This window comes from Elephas maximus, chromosome 1 (assembly GCF_024166365.1).
Source record: "Elephas maximus indicus isolate mEleMax1 chromosome 1, mEleMax1 primary haplotype, whole genome shotgun sequence".
NCBI classification, from domain to species: Eukaryota; Metazoa; Chordata; class Mammalia; order Proboscidea; family Elephantidae; genus Elephas; species Elephas maximus.
Genome location: NC_064819.1, coordinates 226,456,804 through 226,474,162, shown reverse-complemented (window position 1 = coordinate 226,474,162; position 17,359 = coordinate 226,456,804). Strand labels below are relative to the sequence as shown.

The following is a 17,359-nucleotide window of genomic DNA, read 5'->3' as shown; positions in this document are numbered from 1 at the left end:
TTGGCTCCTTGATTGCTGATCACAAAATACAGCATACCAGTTAACAGGCCCTTCCAACCCATAAAACCTGTTGCCTTCGAGTCCACTCCAACTCATAGTGACTCTACAGGACAGAGTAGAACTACCCCATACATTTCCAAGGCTATCATCTTTGTGGGAGCAGACGGCCACATCTTTCTCCAGTGGTGCGGCCGGTGGGTTCAAACTGTCATCCTTCTGGTTAACAGCTGATGTCTAACCACTGTACCACCAGCACTCCTTACTAAGATACAAAGACTTCCCATTTAGGGATAGACGCTTATCAGGAAGCAGCCATACTTATGTTGTAGAAGGAGAAACCTATACTAGCCATATGAAATAATCCATCAAGTCTTTTATTCTTAAATATGAAGGAAATATCAAGAATCAACAAATGTATGTATATAAAAAAAACTAGCAACATGAAAGAACTAAAGCAAAATATACAAGAAAAACAAATAATCCAAGGAAATAAACAATTCAAGAAACAGAAGAGAGGTTTAAAGAAAAATAAAACTAATACAGTCTCAAGAGAATATTATGTACATAAAACAAAATACTTTTAACAAAAATTATAAGGAAGAGCTACTAGGAACTAAAAATATGAGTGGCACAACCAAAAAATTTTCAGTAGTACTGGAAGATAAAGTTGAAAAACATCTAACAGTACCTCTCGAAACCTTGATGTGTATGAGAATGACCTAAGAATCTTGATGAAAAATGATTCTACTTCACTAGGTTCCAGATGAAGCTTGAAGTTATGCATTTTAACAAAGTCACAGGTGATGTCAGTGCTGTTGGTCCATGAACACATTTTGAGTATAAAGGCCATACACATGGAAGAAAAAGAGAGAGCCCAAAACTGTAAAAAAAAAGAAAACAGGAGACAAAGACTAACCAGAACAGCCAACATATGCAACTAATTAGAGTCCCAGAGAGAAAATGGGGAAAATGAAAAAATATTGTGAAAGAAATAATAGAAGAAAAATTTCTAGGCCTGAAAAAGGATTCAAATCTTCAGATCAAAAGGGCTCGCTGAGTAGGATGAATGTAAAAACAATCTACTCCCAGACACATTCACATATAGTTGCAGAAGAAAAGTATAAACATAAGATCCTAAAACCTTCCAGAGAATAAACATTTGGACATCTACAAAGGAACTTGTAAGAGACTAGTGTAAAACTTCTCTTAGATGTATTGGATGTTAAAAGGCAATGCCTTCAAAAGTATGAGTGTGAACATTTGAGACTTGAAGTTTTATATCCAGTTACTCTTTATGACATAAGCATAAGGGGAGAACAATGATATATCTAGGATGTGGGTGACATTGAAGGTTGGCTGACCATGACTATCCTAATGTCCTTCTGCCTTGCCTGCCTCTCCAACAAAAACTGAAAAACTTGCCATCAAGAGGATTTGGACTCATAGAGACCCCACAGGACAGAGTAGAACTACCTCATAGGATTTACCAAGGAGCTGCTGGTGGATTTACCAAGGAGCTGCTGGTGGACTTTAACCATTGTACCACCAGGGTTCCAATAGAGGCTGGTAAATCTAAATATTTGTCTACAAGCTTTTTGCAGCTAGGAGTGGCTATTAGACAAAGTTCTGAGCAGTGATATGTAAGCAAAATATGCTGAGGATGTTTCTGGTAAATTTGTATTCAAGTTCCATGTAGACTTCAAAATAATCTGTAATTTTGTTTGTTGATTATGTAGCTTTTTAATTGAATTTATTAATCATGTTACTTAAACCCATCTATATCTTTATTTTTTGTATGGGTTATTAATAAATTTCTGAGAGGGTCTGTTAAAATCTCCAACTATATTTGTCAATTCATTTATCTCTGTAGTTCTACCAGTTATCACTTTATACCTCTAGAAGGCATTAGAAATTGTAACTTCATATATTGTTACTCTTAATGCTCCCTTTTCCTATAGAATTCAAAGAGAAAATATATTTTGTTTTATTGAAATTAGTCTTCTGGCTTTATTTTATTTTATTATTGTCTAATGTATCTATTTCCATCCTTTTATTCTGAAATTTTCTGCATACTTTTTTCTTGTGGACACTTTGTTGTATTTTACTTTTTTTAGCCAACTTTAGGAATCTTTGAATTTGTGTTTTTGGCTCATTTGCATTTAATTAAATGTAATAACATATTAGGGCTTTTACCATCTTATTTCATATTTTCTATTAATTTCCTTTTTCTGCCTTTCAGTAAATCAATCTGGTTTGTGTGTGTGTGTGTGCACGCCAGATCAAAAGATATTATGATATTCTAATTTTATTTTTCAAGTGGATGCCACTAAATTATTTAGAGCAATACTTGTTTATTTATCTTAATTAGTTCTTTAAACTTACCAACGTCACTGTCCTCTGGCATGCTTTCATCTCTCTCACCATCCCGATTCCTCCTACCTCACCCCACCTCCTGCCGTCACTATTTTGATAATCTAGAACTGTTGTTGTTAGGTGCCGTCCAGTTGGTTCTGACTCATAGCGACCCTATGCACAACAGAAGGAAACACTGCCCAGTCCTAAGCCATCCTTACAATTGTTATGCTTGAGCTCATTGTTGCAGCCACTGTGTCAATCCACCTCCTCGAGGGTCTTCCTCTTTTCCGCTGACCCTGTACTCTGCCAAGCATGAAGTCCTTCTCCAGGGCCTGATCCCTCCTGACAACATGTAAGATGCAGTCTTGCCATCCTTGCTTCTAAGGAGCATTCTGGTTGTACTTCTTCCAAGACAGCTCTGTTCGTTCTTTTGGCAGTCCCTGGCATATTCAGTATTCTCCAACACCACAATTCAAAGGCATCAATTCTTCTTCGGTCTTCCTTATTCATTGTCCAGCTTTCACATGCATATGATGTGATTGCAAATACCATGGCTTGGGTCAGGCGCACCTTAGTCTTCAAGGTGACATCTTTGCTCTTCAGCACTTTGAAGAGGTCCTTTGCAGCAGATTTACCCAATGCAATGCGTCTTTTGATTTCTTGACTGCTGCTTCCATGGCTGTTGATTGTGGATCCAAGTAAAATGAAATCCTTGACAATTTCAATCTTTTCTCCGTTTATCATGATGTTGCTCATTAGTCCGGTTGTGAGGATTTTTCTTTTCTTTATGTTGAGGTGCAATCCATACTGAAGGCTGTGGTCTTTGATCTTCATTAGTAAGTGCTTCAAGTCCTTTTCACTTTCACCAAGCAAGGTTGTGTCATCTTCATAACACAGTTCATTAATGAGTCTTCCTCCAATCCTGATGCTCCATTCTTCTTTGTATAGTCCACCTCCTCGTATTATTTGCTCATCGTACAGATTAAATAGGTATGATGAAAGAATACAATCCTGACCCACACCTTTCCTGACTTTAAACCAATCAGCATCCCCTTGTTCTGTCTGAACAACTGCCTCTTGATCTCTGTAAAGGTTCCTCATGAACACAATTAAATGTTCTGGAATTCCCATTCTTCACAATGTTATCCATAATTTGTTATGATCTACACAGTCAGATGTCTTTGCATAGTCAATAAAACACAGGTAAATATCCTTCTGGTATTCTCTGCCTTCAGCCAGGATCCATCTGACATTACCAATGATATTCCTGGTTCCACGTCCTGAATTTCTGGGAGTTCCCTGTCGATACAGTGCTACAGCCGTTTTTGAATGATCTTCAGCAAAATTTTGCTTGCGTGTGTTATTAATGATATTGTTCTATAATTTCCGCATTCGGTTGGATCACCTTTCTTGGGAATGGGCATAAATATGGATGTCTTCCAGTCAGTTGGCCAGGAAGCTGTCTTCCATATTTTCTGGCATAGACGAATGAGCACCTCCAGCGCTTCATCTGTTTGTTGAAACACCTCAATTGAAATTCCATCAATTCCTGGAGCCTTGTTTTTCGCCAATGCCTTCAGAGCAGCTTGGACTTCTTCCTTCAGTACCATCGGTTCCTGATCATATGCCACCTCTTGAAATGGTTGAATATCAACATTCTTTTTGGTATAATGATTCTGTGTATTCCTTCCATCTTCTTTTGATGCTTCCTGCGTCATTTAATATTTCCCGCATGGAATCCTTCACTATTGGAACTCGGGGCTTGAATTTTTTCTTCAGTTCTTTCAGCTTGAGAAACGCTGAGCGTGTTCTTCCCTTTTGGTTTTCCACCTCCAGCTCTTTGCACATGTCATTATAATACTTGACTTTGTCTTCTTGAGCCGCCCTTTGAAATCTTCTGTTCAGTTCTTTCACTTCATCAATTCTTCCTTTTGCTTTAGCTGCTCGACTTTCAAGAGCAAGTTTCAGAGTCTCCTCTGACATCTATCTTGGTCTTTTCTTTCTTTCTTTCTTGTGTTTTCAATGACCTCTTGCTTTCTTTATGGATGATGTCCTTGATGTCATTCCACAACTCGTCTGGTCTTCGGTCACTAGTATTCAGTGTGTCAAATCTATTCTTCAGATGGTCTCTAAATTCAGGTGGGATATAATCAAGGTCATATTTTGGCTCTCGTGGACTTGCTCTGATTTTCTTCTAGGTTATCATGGATATGGAAACCCTGATGGCGTAGAGGTTAAGTGCTATGGCTGCTAACCAAAGAGTCGGCAGTTCGAATCCGCCAGGAGCTCCTTGGAAACACTATGTGGAAGTTCTCTCTCCTGTAGGGTTGTTATGAGCTGGAATCAACTCAACGGCACAAGGTTTGGTTTTGGTATGGATATAGTTTTTTGTTCCTCTCTCATTTAGGCCACAGAATTTTTGTTACTAAGTTATTTTTCACTTGTGACTTATTTTTACACAAATAACCCATGCCCTCTGTGTTTGTTTGCTGGCCATACTGTCTACTTTCTAATGGCGCTATGCTCATTTTTTTTTTTTTTTTTTTTTTACAGCAACTTGTGGAAGAGGATTGACTTGGTGGGGCCTCTGGGGTGGAGAAATGGTGGGGGAGGAGGGCACTGCTGGCAAATGAAGGCAGGAGGCACACCTAATTTGCGTAAAAATACAGTCCTCCCATATATTTTATGGCATTGTCTCGTATTTTTCTCTTGTATTTACTGAAATACTTCCTCCAAGAGTGCTTTCAGAGATCTTTGTGTGACAGAGTTTCTGAGGCCTTGTATACCTGAGTGTATCTTTATTGCATACATATCCATGGCAGTTAATTGCATACAAAATTCTTCATTAATGTGTGTCTTTTAGTACTTTGAAAATATTTATCCATTATCTTTTCTGTATCCAAGGAAAGTTTGAGAAGTTTGATAATAATCTGATGTCATTCTTTGTAGGTGTTTTGCTCTCATTCTGGATGCTTTTATAGTTTTCTCTTTGTTTTGGTGCTTAAAATAAACATGTCATCCTGTTTCACAGTTTAAAACCCTTCCTATCTTAGATCTTTAACTTTCTTTAATTCTGGAAAATTTCTCAGTTATTACTTCTCTAAATGTTCCCTCCTTCTGGATCTCCACTACGTGAGTGCGTGAGTGTTGACAGTTTTATTTCTAACTTTCATAACTGGTATTTTTTTTTTTTTTAAGTTTCTAACTTTTATTTTTTCCTGGTGTCTTCAATAAGATTTCTTATCTTCTAGATAAGGTGACTAAGTCCCAGTTTGCCCAGGACTTTCTTCTTTTCATCCTGAAAGTCCTACATCCCATGAAACTCCTCAGTCCTGGGCCAGGTGAGGTGAGTGGAAAGCATTTTGTGACTCAATGTTCCATGTTAAGTTCCTTATTTCAACTGTTATGTTTCATATCCTATATTCCTAATTGGTTCTTCTTTAAGACTATTCTTGCTTCACGTTGCTAAAATCTTTCATTCTCTCTTGAAGATAGGCTTATTTTAAAACAGTGATCTACATATTCTATTTACTCTGCTCTAAGTAGTTGTTATCTTTCTTTCATTGTTCTTGTGCTCCTCTCTCCTTGTGTTTAGATACAGTCCTGAGGACACCAGCAATTGTGATTGCGAATGTGGTCCAAAGTAATGAGTAAGCAGCATAATGCTACTTCCTGTCCCTCTGGGTAAGTTTAAGGGGTGTGTGTGTGAATATATCTCAGGTTGGAGAGTCCCTGGTGCCACAGTCTATGCTTGACTACCCCTCCTGCCCCGCTTCCCTCCGCTTCTCACCTTCATGAAAGCATGTCCTCAGGAATTCTCCTTTAATCTCTAACCAGGCACACTGTGCTTTTCAAGGGCATTTCTCCCTGGATCATAATCCTGTACACCATAAGTGTATGAGAGCACTAGCTCCCGATAGGGTGGAAAGGCGGAAGCTCAAGGCCAGAAGTCGACCAGCGCTGCTTTGGATCTTTTCCCCTCAGCTACTGGACCCCACTGTGATCTTACCCAACCTGCCTGGCCAGTACAGCCATCCTCTGCTCTTTCCTTGCCTTGAAAAGTGATGATGGGGCAGGTGAGGTTCTAGGGCAATGGGGAGGAGAGAGAGAAAAGAGTTCAAGTCAAACTCTCCCGGGAATTATTCTCTGCACTCCTCCATGACCCTGGCTCTCAGCCTGCTTTATCTCAAACTGTATCACAACTGCTTTCTTCCTCCCTAAGGATTCCTCACACTTTTCCTTTAGTTTTTCAGATTCATATAATTCTTCTTCCTTCCCAGGCATCTTTTGGATTGGGTTTGGGAAAATGAGCTAGTGGCCTGCATTAGTTTGTCATCTTTTCTGGAAATGGAAGCCTGGTCTATATAATGAGAGTCTCTTTATGGCCTAATATAGAAGATTTTTAAGTTATCCAAAGATGTTTAAAAGTAGGTGTTGTAGAGTACTGTCTCTTTTAAATTCATCTATATACTTCTTTAAAACCCCCTTTAACACATGAGGTTGCCATGAGTCAGAGTCAACAACTGTGGTTTTTTTTTCCTTTGGTTTACCCTTGTTGTTTTTTACCCGTCAGACGTTGAGATGGGAGAATTTGTTAAATTGCCCCATGTGTGGCATGTGCCAGTCTTTGCAGGTATTTCTAACCATTTTGCTGTGTATATTCTAGTTCAGTGCTATTCATAAAGGTTCATGGAAGTTTAATTTCTTATGAAATATGCCCTTATTGGTGTAAAATTTTTTAAAATTCTTTTTTATTTGAAGACTACAGTTAATAATACCAAACCAAACCAAACCCATTGCCGTCAAGCCGATCCTGACTCATAGCAACTCTATAAGACAAGGTAGAACTGCCCCATAGAGTTTCCAAGGATTGGCTGGTGGATTCGAACTGCTGACCTTTTGGTTAGCAGCTGGAGCTCTTAACCACTGTGCCACCAGGGCTCCACAGTTAACAATGTAACTTATTAAATAAATATAATTTAACACTAGATTAATTTCTATTGTCATTTTTTGATGCCTCTACTTTGAGAGCACGTTGTCAGGTATTAACATAATGCCAACTCTTATCTTTGCACTGGACTAACATTTTTTCCTTATCCTTTGGTTTTAATCATTTTGCATCATTTCATTTCATGTCTTTATTAATAATCATCATACAGTTAGAATTTGCCTCGGGGTCTAATATAACAATCTTTTTTAACACAGGAATTTTACCCAAAGATATTGATTAAAAGACATGATTTGTCTTCCTTTTGTCATCCTGTTGTTTCCTGCAATTTTACGTAGGAGCTGTGTTTTCTTTGCTCTTTCTCTAATGTTTTGGGAGGCTATAATTATTAACATTTCATGCTCTGGAATCAAGGAGGTCTGGTTTCTAATTCCTGTTCTATAACTGATTTGTTGTTATCAACTTGGATATGCATCACGTACTCTTTTAGCTGAATTTTCCTCATTTGTAAAAATGGGACAATGATACTCCCTATTTCATAAAATAATCGTAAGGGCTGAAAAGGGATAATGCTGGTAAAGAGCTTTGTACAGTGCTTGGCAAATGGCTCATAATCAATTTTTGGTAACAGTTATTATTGGAACCTGTTATTGAACTGGAAACCTTGGTGGCATAGTGGTTAAATGCTACGGCTGCTAACCAACAGGTCGGCAGTTCAGATCCGCCAGGCGCTCCTTGGAAACTCTGTAGGGTAGCTCTACTCTGTCCTATAGAGTTGCTATGAGTTGGAATCGACTCGACGGCACTGGGTTTGGTTTTTTTTTTTTTTTTTTCCTATTACTGAACTACGTTTTGAAATTTATTTGTGTTGACCATTTGTTTTCTCAAAAGCAGTCTTTATCCTATACTTCTATAATGGTCAGCATCAGTAGTGAAACAAAATCTTTTTAATCCCTCTCATTTTTTGCAAACAGTTTTAGGACATGTGCTATTTTCGCTTCCCTCCTTCCTTCCCCATTGTTTTCTCGTTCTAATATTTGTTGCTGTTAGTTGCTGTAGAATTGATTCCGACTCATGGTGACCCCACGCGTGCAGAGTAAAACTGTGCTCAATAGGATTTTCAAGGCTGTGACCTTTTGGAAACAGTTTGCTGGATCTGTCTCCCTAGGTACTTCTGGGTAGGTTTGAACCACCAATCTTTTGGCTACTAGTCGAGTGCTTAAGCATTTGCGCCACCGAGGGACTTCTTATTCTAATATAAATCTGATATTCAGATAATTTTCAAATTACTGTTTAATATTATCTGATCTTCTTTTGAGAATAATTTAATATCTCCTTTGTTTTATAATGAATTCTAATTTTTATGTTTTTGTGCATTTTACCTTATTTCACCTATCACTACTCATTGAGCCTTTGAGTCTGTCTTGTCTAGCCATGAAATAAAATCAGCTCTAAGTCTTACTGTAATATGAGGAAAAAATAATGACAATGGACTAAGATCAAAGGGATTTGGGGTAGCCTTGTGTGTTTCGTATGCGTTCCACTTTGACCCCAATTAATGAAAAGGAAAATTGGGAGCAACAAAAGCACAGCCCTTCCCTCATCAGCACTTGAGTATTTTTATACTCTTACCGTAGAAAATGTGAGTTCACTCACTAATTTTATTTGTGATCTCTGGCAAAGGACTCCAAGTAATTTCAACTGTACAAAAAAAAAATTTCAACTGTAGACACTGTAATTTCTGAATCTTGACATAGTTAATAATTTGGGGTAGGAAAAGATTTCTTGAGTCTTGTTATGAATTGAATTGTGTCTCACCAAAATATGTGTTGTAAATTCTAACCTCTATGCCTATGGTTGTAATCCCATTTGGGAATGGGTTGTCTTTGTTATGTATGAGATAGAATTAGTCTAGGGTGTGTCTTGAGTCAATCTCTTTTGAGATATAAAAGAGATTAAACAAGCAAGGGAGCAACCAGAGATGGGGGAAAATGGATGCCAAGCCACATGGAGATTGCCAAGGAACCAGGAAATAGAAGCTGAAGAGACAAGGCCCTTCCTCCAGATCTGACAGAGAGAGAAAGCCTTCCCCTAGAGCTGGTGCTCTGAATTGGTACTTCTGTTACAGCAGCACTAGGTAACTAAGACAAGTCTCAAATAATGGTCTTCACAGACCCTAGCTTTGAAAAAATATTGTTGTGCTCTGCGTGACCCCTCCCCATTTAGTTAAACAAAAAACTCTAAATTGTTAGAAATCCTCGTATTTTAAAATTCCCAGGTTTTGATGCATCTGTTTTGAGAGTACCTTAAATACATGCTTACTTGGCCTATTGGGTTATCTAGCACTCTTCACAACATTGTTCTGTCAACACTCAGTGAGCTAAACAGATACTTGAGCACCAGTGTCCACTGCAGCCAGAAGCTGAAAACAACCCAGTTGTCCATCAGCAGATGAGCAGATAAACAAAATATGGGATATACACCATAGAATATTATACCATAAAGAGAAATGAAGCCCTAGTACATGCTGCAACATGGATGAACCTTGAAAACATGCTGAGTGGAATAAGTAAGTTGCAAAAGAATAAATATTGCATGATCCCGCTTATATGAAATAGCTAGAATAGCAAAATGCATAGAGACACAGGTCGATTAGTGGTTACCAGGGTCTGCAGCGGGGGTGGGGGGAGGGTTATTGCTCAATGAATACTGAATTTCTGTTTGAGCTAATGAAAAAGTTTTGTAAATAGTTGGTGGTGATGATTGTACAACATGAGTGTAATTAATGAAATTGAATTGTACACTAAAAATGGTTAAAATTGTAATTTTGTTATTGTTGTTGTACATATTTTACCACACACACACACAACCTAGGGTGGCAAAAATCAAATGCCTACAAGGGCCAGGCACAAAACTGAAACAAAATAACAAAATGACTGAAGCAGTTAATTTTAAGATCAGAAACAAGGTTGGGGACTCCAGCAAGCTAGGAGAAAATATCCCTTCCAAAAAAGACAGATGCTATTTGGTTCCAGCCAATTGTTACCAAGAATTCATGTAAACCAAATATTCTCAGACCATCTGATTTTTTAATAGAAGCCAAAAATACAAGTGTAACGTGAAAGCCTCCCATATTAATTCTGGCAACTACCTAGAAACTTTTTAGTAGTTAATAAATTCTATTTATTTATAATGTATATTTTGTGGGCCAATAAAACACATCAATGAGCTAAATCCAGTCCGATAGACACCAGTTTATAACCTCTGTTGTATATATGACTTTATTGTTTTCTGACATGTAAGCACTCATGACAATTCAGATTGAATTTCTCATCATTTGGTGGGAGGGGGTTCTCAGAAAGAGATTTAAATTGATTTTAAGAAAATAGAGAAGTTTTCTAGTTCTTACAGTTGGAGTGTGTGATACCGATGCCCATTATAACTAATAACACCAGTAATAATTTCGCGTCTGGGTGTACATCCTCTTACTCAGAGTTCAAAAGCTCTGCAGTGAAATGTATGGCATCTACCAAGCACTACGTCAAGGACCAAGGCTCCAATCAGGTTGTGATTCACCATACTCTAAGCTTAAATCTCTGTCAACATTCACTGTTTTGCATCCTGATTGATTCCTCTCTGTTGTAGCATTAAACCAACTGCCTGAACTCTCTATTTTATGATCTGGCTACCTGTCAATCTAGTTGCAATACGGCTTTAATCTTTTTTTTTTTCCACTCGGAATCTTTTAAGTATATTTTAGATGCAACAAAAATTGTTTTTCATCTCACTTACAGAGTAGTTTTCTAACAATTAATAGAACATTTGAATTGCAAACCAAGTGACTCCAAATAGCTAGGCAAATTAGCATAAATACAGAACTGAGAGCTATTAGAAGAGTGCTAAATTAAGTCAGGCCACAAGAAGAAATGTTAGCTAACAAAAAAGAGGAGACATATACAACTTACAGAATTGGTGTTACATATCTTCTGACCTTTGGTACTTACGGCTCTGTATTCATCCTACTTAGCCCGGGGCATTTAACATCATTTGAGTGCTCAGTAAGCGCTTGCTAAGTGAGTGAATGAAGGAATGGGCTTGTCTCCTGACTTTCTCCGTGTATTTATCTATCCTAAATTCTACCAGTTGATTAGTATTGCTAAAAAACTGATTTCACATTGTCTTTCCTCAGCTCAATTACCATTGCATCTTGTGGTTTGACATTGTTTACAAAGTAAAAAGAAAAAAAAATGAACTGAATAAAGTCTCATTTCCCTTTTAACACCTGCTGCTTCTAAAATGAGGTCCCCTGCATCAGCCAAACATCCACTGAGTCCAAACACTCAAAATGTACTCCTGATGCCAAGCTTTAGTTCATATCATTTAGCAGTCTTTTCTTCAAATATACACACCACCTTCTCAGCCTCCTCAACCCAATTAAATCCTCTCTCTCCTATTAGACTCAGCTAGTTGTTCACTCTCTCCATGACACAGTCCTTGAGCACACCAGCTCAATTGGCTTTTGCTTTTGTCTTAATGAAAATCACCACCTGGCTCACTTGTGACTTAAGATTGCTCCTCCCCAGACCTAATCAATAAATCTCTCGGCGGGGGGGTCTGGGAATCCCTTCCAGGGATTTTTTTGATAGGCAAGTAGAGGAAACTGACTTACCATATTCTCTTTTGGCATTTGATCATTGATAGCCTTCTATTGTTACTTGACTGTTGCCTCTGTATTTCTCCTCAGTAAAATATGTGCTCTTGATGAATGGAGACTATACTTATTCTGTTTGCTTCTCCATGTCTAATAGTATGCTGATAACAGATGCTTTTTCCTGCTAAATAAATGGATTATCTGGTAGAAATTTTGCCTAGGCAAGACTTTTTTTTTTTAAATGATTACAACACTGGTTATTAATAAGAAGTATTTATGAAAAACAAACACTTTCTAGTTTAAAGTGCTCCTTTTTATTTGGTTTGAAAGGAAATAGAATAATAAATTACATAACTTCAATGTTAAAAGTGAAAAGGCATGTGGGGCTGTTTAGGTTAAACCCTGGTTAAGTGCTTACTCATCCAGGAGATTCTATATTTAAGCAATGATGTTGGAACAAATTCAGGAGAAAAATTCCTCCATGAATATGTAAATAAGGCAGAAACGTGAAATAAAAAAAAATGAGGCCTATGACACTAGAGCCAAAAAAATCTTAAATTCCATAACCGATTTTTTTTAAGTTAAGTGATGGGACCCTGATTTAATACTAAAATGTCTCTTCAATTTGCATTCAAAGATGAAATGTGTGAATAACTCCTAGTTTTCAACTTGCAATGGAATGAAGTTATCTGTTCAACTACTCTGTATTCTATTGATCTGATGGAAATGGTAAAAGAGATGGCTGTTTAGAGTTTTATAAAAAAACATGCCCATGAATGTCTGGTAAAAAGGTAGGTACATGAGAAGTTGGTTTTAGTTTTAGCATATTTTAGAAGGGAAGGAGAAAACTCCATTTCTAGAAGAAGGAGACCTGACCAAAGGAGTTTGTTTGAAGATGGTGAGAGATGATCTAACCAGAGTTTAAGAAACTGAAATGCGAGTTTGACTTAAAAGGAGATGCCTAGGTTTCTGTACTATTTTCAAGGTGCTTTTGCACATTTGATTATAGCCTTGTTTATAAAACTTCTGTGGCAGTACTGGTCCATGTCACACTAATTTGCATTCTGCTGTGAGACCAACTTAGAATTATTATCTTGTTACACTTCATGCTCCTGAAACGTTAAACCACTTGTAAGTTTCCAAATGTAGCTTGTGCTCTGGACCCTCTGTTTTTCTCAAATGTGTTTGAAAGCCCTTCCCAGCTTGTTGTCGTTAGGTGCCATTCAGTTGGTTCCGAAATGTGTACAATAGAACAAAACACTGCCAGGTCCTGCACCATCCTCACAATCGTTATGTTTGAGCCCATTGTTGCAGCCACTGTGTCAATCCGTCTCATTGAGGCTCTTCCTCTTTTTTTGCTGAACCTCTACCAAGCATAATGTCCTTCTCCAGGGTCTGGTCCCTCCTGATAACATGTCCAAAGTACATGAAATGAAGTCTCACCATCCTGGCTTCTAGGGAGCACTCTGGCTGTATTTATTCCAAGACAGATTTGTTTGTTCTTCTGGCAGTCCATGGTATATTCAATATTCTTCGCCAATACCGTAATTCAAAGGTATCAATTATTCTTTATTCTTCTTTGTTCGTTGCCAGGCTTTCACATGCATCTGAGGCAGTTGAAAATATCATGGCTTGGGTCAGAAACACCTGTGTCCTCAAAGTGACATCTTTGCTTTTTAACACTTTTTTTGCAGCAGATTTTCCCAATGCAATGAACTGTTCGATTTCAGTGCATCCAATATTCATCTAAGAGGAATTCCAGCAAGAGGCAGGTGAGCTATTTATGATTGTGTGGGTTGTGCTGTTCACAACTTGTACAGCCATACGAGATGGACCTGGAGAGAGAGATTATAAACAATAGAGAAGAGGAAATGGTCAAGAGCCATTAGAAAAGAATTTCCCAGAATTGAAAGACACGTCTACAGGTTTAAAGGGACCCTTGAAGGCCCAACAAAACGAATGCAAAAGCCAGCATTTAAAGGCATTGTAAAATTTCAGGACCCTGAAGATAAAGGGATTATTTTCATTCATATCATTCCACTAATGTATTTTGCCTCCCAAATAGAAAAGTCTAAAGATAGCAAGTAGGGCATAAGGAAATGGGAAGTATCATACGTTGTTGATAGAAGTGTAAACAGGAACAAAGAGTTTGGAGAACATTCTGTCAATATTTAGTTAAGTTGCAGATCCGTATAGACATGTCCCTTGGAGAAACTGTTACACTTGCTTAAGGAAACACAAACAAGAATATTCTTTGGAACATGGTTTATAATTAAAAAAATAAAAAATTATTGTATGATGGTTATAATTACTATATCACACAGATAACTCAAAAACACAATGTGGAGCAAAAAAAGTAGGTTGCAAAGTTATATATTTTGATGATACCATTTATAAGTATATTGAATAATACAAAATAGTACTGTACATTTTTTTATAGTAAAAGTAGAGGAAAGATTCCAGAGATTAAATCAAACAAAACAAACAATTCAAGTTACCCAGAAAGAATATGAATCAGACTGAACACCGGAAAACATTAAGTGATACATTAAACATTCTGGGGCTACAAGATTTTTAAAACAGCTTTATTTTGGTACAATTTACATACCATAAAACACACCAATGTTAAGTGAACAATTTAATGATTTGTAGTAAATTTACATAGTTGCGAAGCTATCACCACAATCCAGTTTTAGAACATTTCTATCATCCCAAAAATATCCCTCATAACCGTTTCTAGTCAATTCTTATTCCCACCCCCAGCTCCAGGCAGCCACTAATCTGCTTCTCTCTCCATAGGTTTGCATTTTCTGTACCTTTCGCAGAAGTGGAAGTGCGCAATATGTAGTCTTTTGTATTACCTTAGTACGTTTCAGGTTTATCCATATTGTAGCATGTGTCAGCAGCAGTCCTTTTTACTGCTGGAATGTATTCCATTGTATGAGTTTATTGTATTTTGTTATCCATTCATCAGTTGGTAGACATTTGGATTGTTTCCAATTTTGGCTATGTTGAATACTGCTGCTGCGAACATTCAGGAATCAGTCTTTGCGTGGACGTATGTTTTCATTTCTCTTGGGTACTTAGCGAGAGTGGAATTGCTGGGCTGTATGGTAAGTTTAGAGCTTTGGTGGCACAGTGGTTAAGAGCTTAGCTGCTAACCAAAGGTTCGCAGTTTGAATCCACCAGCTGCTCCTTGGAAACCCTACGGGGCAGTTCTACTCTATTCTATCAGGTCGCTCTGAGTCAGAATTGACTCGATGGCAATAGTTTTGGTTTTTTGGGTTTACAGTAAGTTTATGTTTAATATTTTAAGAAATTGCCAAACTTTTGCAAAGTGGCTTTACCATTTTACATTCTTACCAGCAATGTATAGGAGTTCTAGTTTTTCTACATCCCTACTAACACTTATTATTGTACTTTTTTGGTTATAGTCATTCTAGTGGATGTGAAGTAGTAGCTCCTTGTGGTTTTAACTGCATTTCCCTAATGACTAAGAGTGGGGCTCTGGTGGCACAACGGTTAAGTCCTTGGCTGCTAACTTGGTAGATGGTTCAAACTAACACAGTAGCTTTGTGGGAGAAAGACCTGCAGATCTGCTCCCATAAAGATTAAAGCTGAGAAAACCCTATAGGGCAGTTCTCCTCTATCACAATGGGTCACTATGGGTTGAAATATACTTGATGGTGCCCAACAACAGCCATCAAGGATGTTGAGCTTTTTTTCATGTGTTTATTAGCCATTCATATATTCTCTTTGGTAAAATGTCTAAGCAAATAATTAGTCCATTTTTAAAATAGTTTTTTTTTCTTATTGAGTTATGTGTGCGTGTGTGTTTATTATGATCACTAGTCTTTTAGCAGACAGATGGTTTACAAATATGTTCTCCTAGTTGGTGGCTTGTTTTTTCATTTTCTTAATCATGTCTTTTGAAGCACAAAAGTTTTCAATTGCAATGAAGTCCAATTTATCATTGTCTTCTTTTGTTTGCTACCTTATTTAAAAATTCTGCCTAAACCAAATCATAAAGATTTTCTTGTGTGTTCTTTTAGAGGTATTATAGCTCTTACATCTAGGTTTTTGATCACTTTGAGTTAATTTTGGTGTATGATGTGAGATATACCCCAAAAAACCAAACCCATTGCTGTTGAGTCGAATCCGACCCCTAGCAACCCTGTAGGACAGAGTAGAGCTTCCCCATAGAGTTTCCAAGGAGTGCCTGGTGGATTCAAACGGCCAGCGTTTTGGTTAGCAGCCATAGCACTCAACCACTATGCCACCAAGGTTTCCAGTGTGAGATAAAGATCTAAAATTAATCTTTTTTTGTGCATGGCAATTGTTCCATGTTGAAAAGACTAGCTATATGATTTTTAACTTAAAATTCTAATCCTAGCCTAAACTTTTAGTCAAGGAAGAGAGATGAATGAGGACTTTTTTCTGACACGCAAAAAAATTTACTTCCAGTACACCATTTCTTGGGAAGACACTTAAGGGTATGTTACCATAAAATGAGCGGGGAAACAAGAAAGAAGAAATGTTATCTAGAAAAGAGTGGGCTCTTTTCTAGATTTATATATTCTAGTAGCTTACACTCAGGCATGATACTGAAGAGTGAAAGCATCAAGAGTTTCACTTGATACTTCTCACTTTCAAAAAAGAAAGTTTCAGCTTCTGCCTCTGGTCAATGATTGTGTAAAAAGAATGGTAGAAGTTTGCAACAAGACATGTATAGTAATAGGGTAGGGAGATGGTAGAGGGCTTAGGGTTGACGGTAGAAGAGCCTGGGCCTTTATTTCATTACAGACAAGAGCCATAATCATGTGACAGTTCTACTTCAGTTTATTGGGGATAATTCTTTACTTCATTCATTTTGAAACAGTTCATTTAGCTTACTAAGATCATTTGGTGGGCATATATATGGCCAGTTTTTATTAGTAGAGCTTTAAGGTAAGAGGAAAAAATCTTCACTCTCTTCTGTGTTCCTATTGAAAATCTATTTCTAGGCCTATAATAAGTGGTATATGGAGCCTTGGTGGTACAACGGTTAAGGCACTCACCTGCTGACTAAAATGGTGGTTTAAACCCACCTAGCAGCTCAGCAAGAGAAAGACCTGGTCATCTGTTCCCATAAAGATTACAGCCTAGAAAACCTTATGGAATGGTTCTCCTCTGTCACATAGGGTCCCTATGAGTTGAAACTTGACTTAATGTCACCTAACAACAATACCAAAACCAAACCAAACCCATTGCTGTAAAGCTGATTCCAACTTATAGTGGCCCTATAGGACAGAGTAGAACTGCCCCATAGAGTTTCCAAGGAGCACCTAGTGGATTCAAACTGCCAACCTTTTGGTTGGCAGCTGTAGCACTTAACCACTATGCCACCAGGGTTTCCAACAACAACA

The 17,359-nt window shown here is 37.7% G+C and overlaps 1 long non-coding RNA gene across 1 annotated transcript in view; it reads left to right on the top strand.

The window, feature by feature from the left end:
- LOC126087218 (uncharacterized) overlaps window positions 1-14,411 on the top strand; it is a 34,691-nt gene extending 20,280 nt beyond the window's left edge. The window contains exons 2-5 of the long non-coding RNA XR_007519688.1: window positions 4,554-4,727; window positions 5,607-5,701; window positions 5,951-6,039; window positions 13,649-14,411. This is a non-coding gene — a long non-coding RNA (uncharacterized LOC126087218). The remainder of the gene's footprint in view (window positions 1-4,553; window positions 4,728-5,606; window positions 5,702-5,950; window positions 6,040-13,648) is intronic.
- Window positions 14,412-17,359: the final 2,948 nt, after the last annotated feature.